Raw genomic sequence first — 13414 nt, forward strand, 5'->3', positions numbered from 1 at the left:
ATAAATTAAATGAAAAATAAAGCTAAAAATAAAAAAATATTAAATAAATCAAAAATATATATAAGATAAAAAAATACAAGAAAGAAGGGAGAGAAAAATCTAAATCAAATGAAACATGAATGAAAAAAATATTTAAAAAAACAAAAATCAAGATAAAAATAATAAAATAATAAATTCAAGGGAAATATAAATAAATAAATAAAGGAAAAAGTAATAATGATAAAAAATATTAAATAAGATGAATGCAATACAAAAATAAAAAAAGTAAAAAATAAATAATAATAATAAAAAAGAATTATTAAACATAATATGTAAGTCAGGACCATATGGAAACATTAAAAACCAGAGGTTCAAATTAAAATGTCGAAAGGCTACATTAATGGTTAAACGACGAGATTACAACATAATGGGGACCAAACTTGATATTTCCCCTATTTGTTACAGAAAGCACGTGGGTCTTATGGTCGAGTCGCGGGTCTAAACCGGGTATACGGGTTTGTATATAAGCTAAAAAATCACAAATCCTTCTCATTTCTCACCTCTCCCTCAAATGTTATCTTCTCCCTTCTCTTTAAATCCTCTAAACTCTCTCAAAACACCCCTCTCCCGATAAAAAACCGACCACCGCCCAGTGGCCACCCCGCCACGCCAGCCGCCGCCCCAACCATCGCCGCTGGTGGCCGGAAAAACTAACATAGCCTCAAAATGCACCCATAGTCATCGTGAACCCAAAAGCAACCTCTAAATCCCCAAAACACACCCCAATAAGTATAGATCTAAAACCAAACCTTCGGCCCCTAACCTTTTCCGACGACCTTTCGCTTTTCTGGTGGTTTCCTCGGTTGATGCTTCGGCTTTATGTTTTGTGTGTGTGTGTGTTTGTTTGGTTTTGATATGTTGTTTTCTATTTCCGTGTTAATGATTTTCGTGATTTGTTTGGTTTACTATGTCGACGATGGATCTTCGGGTTGGTATTTTGGCTCGACGATTATGTCGTGGTTTTGGCTTTCTCTTGATGGTTGTTGTGGTCGTTGATGTGTACCCCTTTCTGTGGGTTTTGTGTTATATATTTTAAGCCCCGGTGAGGGTTTGTTTTCGGCTATTATGGGGTCATCTCGGATATTCTGGCGTGGCCGGTTGTTGCATGTATGTGTTTGTTCCGATTTGTACTTCGATCTTGTTGCATGTATGATCGGCGACATGCGATGCTCTTGACTCTTGATATCACCTCTGACTGTTGAGGTTGCTTTCTGGCCGTTGGATTGGGTCAGATCCAACGGTCCAGATTAACTTGTGTACTTTCCCCTTTTGCTGTTGATTTGTGCGGTGCCTTGACACATACTGAAAACCCTACTTCATTCGGGCTAGTTCAAGCCCATTCTTTTGGACCGACATGTGGACTGTTATTGGACCTGGAAAAAAACAAAAAAAGAAATTAATAAAAAAAGAAAATAAATAATAATAATAATAATATAATATAAACTATATAATAAATATTTCAAAAATATTTTTAAACTATATATTATATTTTTAAAAAAAATCAAAACTATATATTATATAGTTTTCAAAATTAATATAAAAAATATTATATAAGTTTTCAAAAAATGTTTTTAAAACCATATATTATATAATTTTTCAAAAATGTTTTTAAAACTATATATATATAACTTTTTTCAAAAATGTTTTAAAAACTATATATATAAGTTTTTTCAAAAATGTTTAAAAACTATATATTATATAAGTTTTCAAAATTGTTTTAAAAACTATATATTATATACATATTTCCAAAATGATTTCAAAACTATATATTAAATATATTTTCAAAAGCACTTTCAAAAATTATACATTATATATGTTTTCAAAATTTTCCAAAACTATATAATATATATATTTTCGAAATGCTTTTGAAACTATATAGTATATATATTTTAGAAAACCGTTTAAAAACACTTTCAAATATTATATTATAGTACTATATAAAATAATAATATATAAAAAAACAAATCCGGACGAAATTAAGTGTCTACAGCTGCCCCTCTTTGTCCTTTTTCGTGGAACGAAAAATAGGACAAAGATAAAAAGACACAAATTTTTGTTCGGTGGAGTTGAAGAATAACTCCCTGTCGAATTGAGTTGCAAAGTCGAGTCCATCTTGAAGTGACATGGAATTGAAGCCGTAGTTCGGAATTTGAACTGGAACGTGGCTTCTCGTTGCCAAATTGTAGTCAACTTCGGTCTTCTTATCGGTTTTAAGACCTTGGTTAAAAATTCGACTGGAGAGTAGTTCATTGACTCCATCATGTGGTTGATAGGCCTTCGAGCTGAATGAAATCGAACTCGAAAGGTCCTCGTCGACAGATGGTTTTTCTCGACTTAAGCTATACTGCCGAAAAGCGATTTTTTGTCACTAAGGCACGATTAACCCAGGTCTTCTTCTCGACTTGAAAACCTGGATTGCAGCCGGGCAGTAGTATGATTGAGGTGTCATCGAGTTGAATGGAATCGAACTCGACAATTTTATTGGCATATAACCCTTCTTGCGTTTAACTATGTTGTAAATGATTTGTCTTGGAACTGAGCGTAGTAGAACTCGAATATCTTTGGTTGGAAGATAACCCTTCTAGCCTTGAGTTATGCAGCAAATGATATGCCCTCGAAGCTAAGTGTAATCGAACTCGAGGGTGTTTGGCAGATAGCCCTTCTAGCCTTGAGTTATACCGCAAATGATGTGTCGTTGAGATGAGTGTAATCGAACTCAAAGGTCTTTGTTGACAGATAATCCTTCTAGCCTTGAGTTTTGCTACAAATGATGTGCCCTCGAAGTTGATTATAATCAAACTCGAAGGTCTTTGGTTGGCAGATAGCCCTTCTCGACTTAAGCTATGCCACAAATGATGTGCCTTTGAGCTGAGTGTAGTCAAACTCGAAGGTCTATGTTGGTAGATAACCCTTCTAGCCTTAAGTTATGCTGCAAAAGATGTGCCCTCGAAGCTGAGTGTAATCGAACTTGAAGGTTTTTGGTTGGCGGATAACCCTTCTCGATTATGCTGCAAATAATGTGCCTTTGAGCTGAGCGTAGTCGAACTCGAAGGTCTTTTGTTGGTAGATAACCCTCTTAGCCTTGAGTTATACTGCAAATGATGTGCCTTAGAGCTGAGCGTAGTCGAACTCGAAGGTCTTTTGTTAGCATATAGCCCTTCTAGCCTTGAGCTATGCTAGAAATGTTGCGCCTTGGAGCTGAGCGTAGTCGAACTCGAAGATCTTTTGGTGGCAGATAACCCTTCTAGCCTTGAGTTATGCTACAAATGATCTGCCCTCAAAGCTGAGTGTAATCGAACTCGAAGGTCTTTTGTTGGCAGATAACCCTTCTAGCCTTGAGTTATGCTGTAAATAAATGAAGAAATGACTCCCCTTATAAGCCGATCATAATTCTTCAGGTGGTTCATCTGAGTGGGTCTGAACCAAGTGATATGACTTTTGCATGACTCCCCTTCACGGGAAAGCCCACTGATAAATTCTGTCAGCCGAATATGTTCCGTATTGAAATTAAAATCTGGCTTGAAAACGCTACTCATTGTTAATTTAAGCTAAAATGGATTCGTTCTGAATTGGCTCTCGAACCCATCTGAAATTGATTCTGAGATATGTAGATATGTCAATCGGTTGAGGTGTAGCTTCTCACTGTTGAAGCAACCACTATCGATCTTTAAAGGAGCTTTCGAATCGAATATCTTTCGTCTTGAAGTCAAAACTTGACTCTAAAGCTGCAAAATAATATGTATGCGAAAAAAATAACAAATGTTATGCTCTTAAGTATGCCTAAGATGCATGTAACATGAATTGGCTCTGTTTTATCTTTTGGATGGAGCCTCATTTTTTATGTCGATCTTGTACTCAGAATCGACCATGCCCCATTTCCTTCTCAGGTTACAGCCTTTCACTTTTGAGACTGTCCTGTTTGAAAGTGTTTTTCTCATTTCTCTTATTTTAAGAGGGAAAAAGATATGAGAATATAAAAATTCTGTAAAACATTGCTCCCAAATTTAGACTTGCAATCGAATCAAATCATAAACATGAGTTCAAAGTATATCAAGGGAATCAATAACTCTTTAATGCTTTCAGAGTTATAGCGCTTTGACAAATGTTCAAATGGATAAGTTAACTTTAGGTTGGTCTCCTATTTTATAAGGTTCCAGCCATAAAAAAATGTCATTTTTTCTGTCATTGCAACATGTCTTTTTTTTTTGCTTGGCATTTTAATTGGATACAAACAAAATGACGCAACTAGCATGATCAATTACTAGACCTTCTATTTCGGTTCTCTAAAACCTTCCATTTGTTCAAGCTTCGTAGGCTCATCTAACAAAGGTAGTGCAGAAATATCGGTCTAAAAATGAAATTCTTGAGTGCTCGTGTGAAATTGACTATAACAAGTGTTCCTTAACTCTCTTAGTCTATCTTTTACCGAAACTCCTTGTTTAATTTGCCATTGTCTGACTAGCTGGATCCATAAAGCCGAGTCGTTTAACCAATTGCTCTAGAGGGATAGCTCAATATCATTGTATAGATATTATAATCACCTTTATCAAGCTAGCTGAATATTATCCATAGAGCCGGGGCGTTTAACCAATTGCTCTAGCGGGACAACTCGAGCTTTATTGTATATTATAATCACCTTTATCAGGCTAGCTGAATCTTATCCATAAAGCTGGGGCGTTTAACCAATTGCTTTAGAGGGAAAGCTCAAGCTTTATTGTATATATAATATTATAATCTAGGTATACAAATCCAATTTATACAGTTTGTCAAGAAGAACTTGTTATAGTCTAGGTGTTGTTGTTGAAAGTCAAGAAATCTTATCCTTGGAGTTCAATTTCCAAGCAAATAGTCTGAATTAGATTCACATACTCGACTATTCCATCTGTGAAGATCATTATCATCACTGAACGTCTTAAACAAAAAGTATATAAATGTCATATGCAAAAGATGCCCTATGTTGTTTGCACCTATGCACATCTAAATACCAAACCTCTTTTCATTCTTTCATGAGAGGAGAAGGCTATATCGGTTCTTGTAAGGGAAATGTATGGTGTTCGGGCCTTTCGGAGTAAAGACATTGTTTTGTTACTTTATCAAAGATCTGTAACTCTGAATCATTTACATAGTTTTTTTAATTCAATTGATATTCAAAGAATTTCAAGTTATAAATTTGATTCAATGTTCAACATAAATTCATTGAAATATCCTTAAAAAGTAAAATATGAGAGTTCGAAAGCAAGTTACAAAAAAAGTATATGAGAAAGTTCAAAAAAACAAAATCAAACAGGATGCTGCAAAATGTAATAAGGCCTCGTTAGGATGCCCATTAGTTAGATTAGGGCCTTCATCTGCACTTGCTCCCCATTTCTCAATTGCTTTACCTTTTGAAATACCCTCAGATGCACGAATTTCTACTTTGGGAGTGTCATTGCTTTCATCGTCAAATTCTCGCTCTTTTCTGTTTGAACGAGTGTTATGTGGATGAGGTGTGTCAAATGCTTGAGGTGGTATATCTCGTATTTGTTCCTTTTTTTTAGGAGACATGCTTCTATTAGTCAACGCGAATGTAAAGAAATGAAAATAACAAAATGCAAAAAATGCATAATGCATGTAATGTTCGAGGCATTGATCCAAAAATATGTATGTTATTATAAATAATCCTTATTGGGGATAAAAGTGTTACGACTTAAGAGACAAAAAAACATTTTGATGGTATAGATCCCGAACAAGCTTTGACAAATTGATTCATCTTCCGTCTTTTTTCTATCACTGGTTGAATATCCTGTCGAACCGTTCCGGTTCCTTTGGCTAAGCTGTGCAAGTGACGAGCTGGTTACCCCAAAAAAATGTCTCGAATAACTGCATCTCCGACTTTCACTCTCTGCTGAGCTTGTTTCTAACGAAAGTGCTATTGGAGCCCTCCATCCGAAGTTTATCGGCTTATTTCTTGAATTCGTCAATAATAGTTTCCAGCTTAGCTAGGGTTTCGCCATCTTGTTCTCGTAGTTTTCGAAAGGACCATCCGGGTCAGTAACCTTTTCCTCGTCTTACACCTGCAACCTTTGCCCCTGAGTATTCTTTGACCATGGCTAGACTTTTGAGCTTTTCATCTCTTTGTATTATAACCCCTTTGTCCATTAATGCATATTATTCATGTTTAACAAACACGTTTTTTGTGGATCAACACCTCTTTTGAATGAATGATGCAAAAGATGAAAATAAAGTAAAAGAGAACAAAAATGGAAAAAGTTAGTGAGGCAAAAATAATAATTAAAACAATCATGAAAATAAAAAGTCATACCCCACATGCTTTTTATTCTTACCGGGACATGATCTCTATCCCGCATGTTAATCTGGAACCAGTCCTAACCGCATAAATTTCTAGTTCATATGCTTTGAACAGAAAATAAAGCAAGAAATAATATCGAAGCAGTCTAGGGTTTGAAATGAGGTTTTAAGGTGAACTCTAATTCCCTGTACTCCCGGTTTATGTTCTAAAAAAAGGTACCCGAGTTGTCCTTGTTGGTGCCCCATTGGACTTGCCAGACCCTTAGTCCTAAGCCTATTATAAGCTTGTGTGGACTAAGTTAAACTCGAGAGGACACATTCCCTTATGTCTGTGCGGTGAATAAATTCACACGAAGACATAAGGTATATTAATCTCGAACGCTACTTGCTAGGCCTGTGCGGTGAATAAATTCACACGAAGGCGTCGCTTTCACCCCCACTTAAATAGGGTTCAGAGCTTGGATTTAGAGCCTTAAGTGAAAAACAAGCTTTGAAGGCTGAAATCATTAAAAAAACGGTTAGTACAACTATTTACTTGAAAAATAATCAAAGGTAATAACCAGAATCGAATAAATAAATTTAAATTTACTATTTTAGCGTAAAATACAACCGAAAATTAATTATGGCTTGACTCACTTACTTATCCCCAGCGGAGTCACCAAGTTGTCACGGTCGTCTTTCGGTTGGGCCCGGATTAGGCTTCGTCTTGGATAATTGGGTTAAAGTCGCCACCGATCACTTTAAAAACATTTATTTAGGTGGATCGGATACCATCTTACCTGATATGCGTTTTACCAGAAATATGTCGGGTTCGGGAGTCGGTTACGATTAATGAAGGATTAGCACCCTTGAACCGCCCTTTTGGTACCAATTAATTTACCGGTTGTCTTTATATCGAAAGTTAAAAATGTAAATTAAAACTTAAAAATCGATTCAAATTACTTACCTTTGATTGATTAGGAATTTCTCAACAAAGTTAAAATTGTTTGAGAAAATAAATAAACAAATAAATACTAAATAAATTAAATGAAAAATAAAGCTAAAAAAAGTAAAAAAATAAAATAAAAATATTAAATAAACCAAAAAATATATATAAGATAAAATAAAATACAAGAAAGAAAGAAGGGAACAAGTAATAAAATAAAATCAAAGGAAACAATGAATGAAAAAACATATTAAAAAACAAAAACAAAGATAAAAATAATAAAATAATAAATTTAAGGGAAATAGAAATAAATAAAGGAAAAAGTAATAATGATAAAAAATATTAAATAAGATGAAAACAATACAAAAATAAAAAAAAGTAAAAAATAAATAATAATAATAATAATAATAATAATAATAAAGAATTATTAAACATAATATGTAAGTTAGGGACTATAATGGAAACATTAAAAACCAGAGGTTCAAAGTAAAATGTTGAAAGACTACATTAATGGTTAAACGACGAGATTACAGCATAAGGGGACCAAACCTTATATTTCCCCTATTTTTTATAGAAAATATGCGGGTCTTATGATCGGGTTACAGATCTAAACCGGCCATACCAATTTTTATATAAGCCAAAAAATCACAAATCCTTCACATTTCTCATCTCTCCCTCAAATGTTATCTTCTCCCTTCTCCTTAAATCCTCTCAACTCTCTCAAAACACCCCTCTCCCTTTTGTCGTTGATTTGTGTGGCGCCTTGACACATGTTAAAAACCCTATTGCATTCGGGTTGGTTCAGGCCCATTCCTTTGGACTGACATGTGGATTGTTATTGGATCTGGAAAAAAACATAAAAAGAAATTAATAAAAAAATAATAATATAATATAAACTATATAATATATATTTTAAAAATATTTTTAAACTATATATTATATTTTTAAAAAAGTTTTCAAAACTATATATTATATAGTTTTGAAAATTAATTTAAAAATATTATATAAGTTTTCAAAAAATGTTTTTAAAACCATACATTATATAATTTTTCAAAAATGTTTTTAAAACTATATATTATATAAATTTTTTCAAAAATGTTTTAAAAACTATATATTATATAAGCTTTTTCAAAAATGTTTTAAAAACTATATATTATATAAGTTTTCAAAAAATGTTTTAAAAACTATATATTATATATATATATTTCCAAAATGATTTCAAAACTATATATTATATATATATATTCAAAAGCACTTTCAAAAACTATACATTATATATGTTTTCAAAATTTTCCAAAACTATATAATATATATATATTCGAAATGTTTATGAAACTATATAGTATATATATTTTAGAAAATCGTTTAAAAACACTTTCAAAGATTATATTATATTACTTTCAAAAACTATACATTATATATGTTTTCAAAATTTTCCAAACCTATATAATATATATATTTTCGAAATGTTTTTGAAACTATATAGTATATATATTTTCGAAATGTTTTCAAAAAATAAGTGTCTACAATAATCATATAAATTTTGTTAATGATAACGTCAACTCTTTCTTTAAATATTAATTAAATAAATAATTTGGATGGAATTATATAAACAGATAAATGATTTTTTCAGTAAACCTAAAATATTAATAATCAAAATAAAAAATATAATGTTAATATATTTTTATAGACAAAATAAATGATCAAAACAAAAAATATAAAATAAATTAATAAATACTAATAGTTTACTATTATTTTAATTATATTTGATGGATATTAATAACTTTAAAGAGTGTACTTTAATGCATCAATTAATAAAATCCTTTAATGAACAAAAAAAATAAAGAATTGATGGTTCTATTTTACGTGGATTGATAATGATGTTCAATTATTGATGCATTTAATCCTTTGATAGGTAGTCTATTCTTTTCGTAACCTGTTCAATTTAAATTTTTTTTAAGTAGTTCGAGATAATTATAAGATAATATATATTTTGTCAATATAATTATTCGAATTTAAATTTTATAAGACTAATAAAATTTTCTTTTATTACTGAATTTGTTGGATAAGTTCATTAATTTTAATTTATAAATGAGTTAATTTCATTCATGGTTAAAAATTAGTATTTACATAAATGTTAAAAGGTAATATGTTTTGGGATAAATTATATTAATGATCACTTAACTATTGACAGATAATAGTTGATAATCTATCTTTTAATTTTATTAAACATACCACTTGACTATTTATAAGATACGATTTAAGCTACTTATATTTAATGGGGAGTTGACTTTACAGTTAATAAAAGTAGTATAATTATACATTTTATCACTGATTTTTTAATAAAAATATCACTAATATTATATTTTTCTATTCTAATCATCAATTTTAAAAACAACACATTTTCTTAAATTTAAATATTATTTTTTAATATTGTTATTTAACTAACACCTCTTGAATCCTCTTTGATTTTATGATCAATACAAAGATAGAACGTCAACCTAATTTATATCAACTTTTCTTTTCGTACTTGCATATTATTAGAACACATTTGAGGAGTTTTCAAATTCTACAAGGACTAATCACAAGGAAACTCTTAAATATTAAAAAAAGAGTGAACTACATGTCTAGTACATAAATTTTTTTATTTTATTTTAGTACCCAAACTTTTTTTCTTCAAAATCATACCTAATTTTTAGTTTAGGTTTCAATTTGAAATCTGTAGTTAAAAAATTAATAGAATTGATGATATGCCATTTTTTTTTTATTTTTTAATAATAACACGACATTATCTTACGATAACACGTCAACATCACCGTTAAGTTTTTAATGACAGGTACCAAAACAAAAATTAAACTGAATGTTAGGTATGATTTTAAAAAAATAAAATTTAAATACAAAAACGTGTAGTTTACCCTAAAAAATCATTGTCGAGCAATTGAATAAAAATGATATAGCGATAGAGAGAGTTATATTGTGTCGCTTAGATTAGTTTATTTGATAAACATATAAGAGGGTGTTTTGTGATTGATTATTACGTGATCCGTGAGTGTTAAACCTTTATTGGGAAATACTTAAGAAAGATTATGAGACTATAATATTATATAATAAAGAATCTACAATTAAATTAATTTATATAGTTAAATTGAAAATTCATATCTCTTGTATTAAAAATATTAGGATAAAGTAAGAGGATTGTTAAAAGTTACAAAATGATCCTTTAATTATAAGGAGTTGCTTTGTTGAGTCCCATGACAATTAAAAGTTATAAAATGGTCACTCGACTATTAATTATGTTCCAAATTCCTCATTTTTTGTTAAAATTTAACGACCGCCTGAGCTGAACGTTAACATGATAATTAAGATATGTGAGAGACTATTTTGTACCTTTTAATAATTGGTGACTCAACAAAGAAATATCTTATAGTTGAGTTCACAACCCAGATTTTTATTTAAAATACAATTAATTTTTTTATTTAATTAAGGGACCAAAATAAATAATTTTAAAGTTTTTTAGGTTCATTTTGAATATGTAGAGAGTTCAGGGACTAGACTTATAATTTCCCCATAACTCTCCTGACACCAAAATTTAAAAAAATAGGAAAGATATGGATAAAGGGTGTTAAACCCCTAACCCCTTATATAGGGGCTCATACCCCTACTAACCGGCCTAGGTAAATGTTTGTGACACCCTTTTCGAGAATCAACCCAAAAATCCCTAAATTTTCCTAACCTAACCGTCGCCGCCCTTCCTCGATTCGCTCCATCCAGCCGTCGTCAGTGTGCGCCATTACCATCAGTGTGACAGGCGTCTTTCCGCGACTTATCCCCAGTCGTCAACGACTCGAATCGGCCACCGTTTGGCTTGCATCGAGTGTAAACTACCTGTAACCCTACTGCTAGATTATTCGACGATTCTGGCCGTCGTGCTTTTCGGCTCGCCTCACCGCCACTACAGCCAGACTCTTTGTCACCGTGCGCCCAAACCCGACCATGTTTATCGTCCATCATCGTCTTTCTTACTGTCCTTCGTGGGTAATCATCCGCTCATTTGATTCAGTTATTTTCTTGGTGTTTTGGCTTGAAAATATGATGTTTTGGGTTATTGGTGAATTGATGTTGTTGATTTGGTGTTCTCGGAATGATCGGCAGCCTTCTCCCGACCTGTCGCCGCATGTGCATGGGGCTCATCCTCTAGCTTGGAATCCCCTAGAACCAGTTCGAGTCAAGTTTAACCGGTCTGAGTTAACCCGAACTGAACTGAGTCAACCTAAACTGACCCGAACCGTTGACATTGACCTTAACCTTTGACCAGACCCATTTACTTTAACATTGACCTTTGACCAGTTTGATCGTTGACTTTGACAAAAAAAGTTAAATTTTTTAAAAAGTCATATGTCATGCTCTTCAAAATCCTGAGTCCGAATCCGAAGTTCTTTTTTTAAATTCGAACCCAAAAGCCTCAGAATTGATCGTTAAACCCGAACATGTTTATGTAAATTAAGTATTTATTTCAATGCATCTAATTTAACTGAAGGGTCAATGACTAATTAATGTTATAGTATATTTAAGGTACTCGTGGATCTCCTAATTGTTCGACTGCTTGACCTGGTTCCTCCCGATCTTCTTATTTGTAAGAGCCCGTGAATACTCGTATAGTTCTATAACCCTGTTAAATATTCAGTTTAGTATACTACTCCGATAATAACTCTGTAATGTTATGACTTAGGTTCTCGTACTTTCGAAGAACGTAGTAAATGTAACATCCCAAAATCCGGGCCAGAGACTAAAATGAGAATTTTTGAAATTTGGGGATCAGTTTAGGAAAATTGAAAAGTTTAAGTATTTAATAAAAATATTTCAGTGTTGGATTGGTAATTATGAAAGGATTACAATGGTAATATGGTAAATTAGCTTGGAGGATATTTTATATCCCTTATTTAGGGAGATAACACGTGGGTTGGACAGTTGTCTGTAACTCTTCTTTTTCTTATTTCTTTCTTCTTCTTGTGTGTTCATGCTCAAGCCTCAAAGGTGAGTTTTAATTTTGATGGTTAATTCTTGAATATTTGAGTTGAGTTTTATTCATTGAGTGTTATATAAGCTTAAGGAAAGCTTATATAAGCTTACAACACTAAGAGGAGAGAATTAGAAAGGAATTTCTATTAAGAGTTTAGAAATAAACTTTTGTTATGAAAGGTTTTTGAAGTTCTAAGGATGAATTTGACTTGTCAAAGGGTTAATTAAGAAGTTAGAGGTGATAGAATTGAATTTAGAATACATGGAAAATTTGATGAAATTCTTTGATTCAAGAATTATGGTGAATTATGAGAGATAGTGAAGTGTTATAGTGTTATAAGAAGGTTTACATATGTATAGATAAGTTTTAAGGCATAAGGAGGGGTTGATAAGTAGAATTTGAGGACAAAGTAAGAATTTTCGGACTCAAAATATAATTTATGGGTCGTGTGCATCGATGCATCTTCAATGTGTATCGATGCACTCTCAAATAAATAAACATCGAATGCAATTAATGCATCGATGCATAAGGAATGCATCGATGCACTCCCTTAAAATGAAACATCGAATGTAATTTGTGTACCGATGTATGGATAGTGCATCGATGCACATGTTAAGGAATACATCGATGCACTGTAGAATGTATTGATGCACTTCAAGAGGAAATAGAATTAGACCTTTCTTTTGGTCTAAGAAATGATATATTAGAATACATCAATTGGATACTGATATGTATCAATGTATGATTATGTAGATATCGAGCACAAACAAGTTCTGGGACGACTATCAAGTTAAGATTCGATCGAAAGAAAGGAATCATAAAATGGGATTAGAACTTAGTGAGGCCAAAGTGAGTGCACATTATTAATTATATGATGTTCAATGGAAAATAAGACTTGTGATAAATCTATTTCCAATAGTAAAATGCATGAATTCATAGAAGTATGTGTTTGCTATGATTTATATGTATGCATGAGTAAGATATGTGTTATTGATATGAATATGATAAGTAAAAGGGATTAATGGTGATGATAAGAATAATAATAAGGATAATGAAATAATATGTATATGCGAATATATGTATATTAGAAGACATAAGAGTAAGATATAAGCAATGTAACAAGAAGTGTGAAATGACATAAA

Source organism: Hibiscus syriacus, unplaced genomic scaffold (genome assembly GCF_006381635.1).
Source record: "Hibiscus syriacus cultivar Baekdansim isolate YM2019G1 unplaced genomic scaffold, ASM638163v2 tig00110940_pilon, whole genome shotgun sequence".
Taxonomy (NCBI): Eukaryota; Viridiplantae; Streptophyta; class Magnoliopsida; order Malvales; family Malvaceae; genus Hibiscus; species Hibiscus syriacus.